We start from the raw sequence: 503 nt of genomic DNA, 5'->3' as shown, positions 1-503 counted from the left end.
GTCTGGGTGGTGTAGTCGGTTATCACGCTAGTCTCACACACTAGAGGTCCCCGGTTCGAACCCGGGCTCAGACAAGAACATTTTATTATTTTTTTTCCAGCCAGTGCTTTTGTTTTTTATGCATAAACGCTTTGGTATCTAGTGTCTCTTTTTAAATCTAGAGTTTCATAACCACATTCATCTTTATCAGGGGGAGCGGGGCACCTTCGGTGACCCCGTGCGGGAACCATGCTTGCCGATTGGGGCAGTGCCGCCATCAAGGCGGTGAGCTATTTTGGGGAACGAAATCGGTAGGGAGTCACCGATGAAAGGAAGGATAGAGGGAAATGATGGACCAATGAAATTTTTTTTTTTTTTGAATAAAAAAACAATTCCCCTAAGAGGGGTGCACCCCGTACGTTTTTGGACAAGAGGAAAATTATAGAGGGGAAATGACATGGCAACGTATGATTGGGTTAAAAAAAGTTTTCCCTCACCTAATTAGGGGGGTGCCCCCTTCACCC

General features: G+C 45.7%; 1 non-coding gene across 1 annotated transcript; it reads left to right on the top strand.

Annotated features, from left to right (window-relative positions):
- Positions 1–74, top strand: TRNAV-CAC. The gene has a single exon. It is a non-coding gene; the product is annotated as a tRNA-Val (tRNA).
- Positions 75–503: the final 429 nt, after the last annotated feature.

The sequence above is a fragment of the Helianthus annuus genome, chromosome 15, assembly GCF_002127325.2.
Source record: "Helianthus annuus cultivar XRQ/B chromosome 15, HanXRQr2.0-SUNRISE, whole genome shotgun sequence".
Lineage (NCBI taxonomy): Eukaryota > Viridiplantae > Streptophyta > Magnoliopsida > Asterales > Asteraceae > Helianthus > Helianthus annuus.
This window is presented reverse-complemented; position numbering and strand designations above follow the sequence as displayed.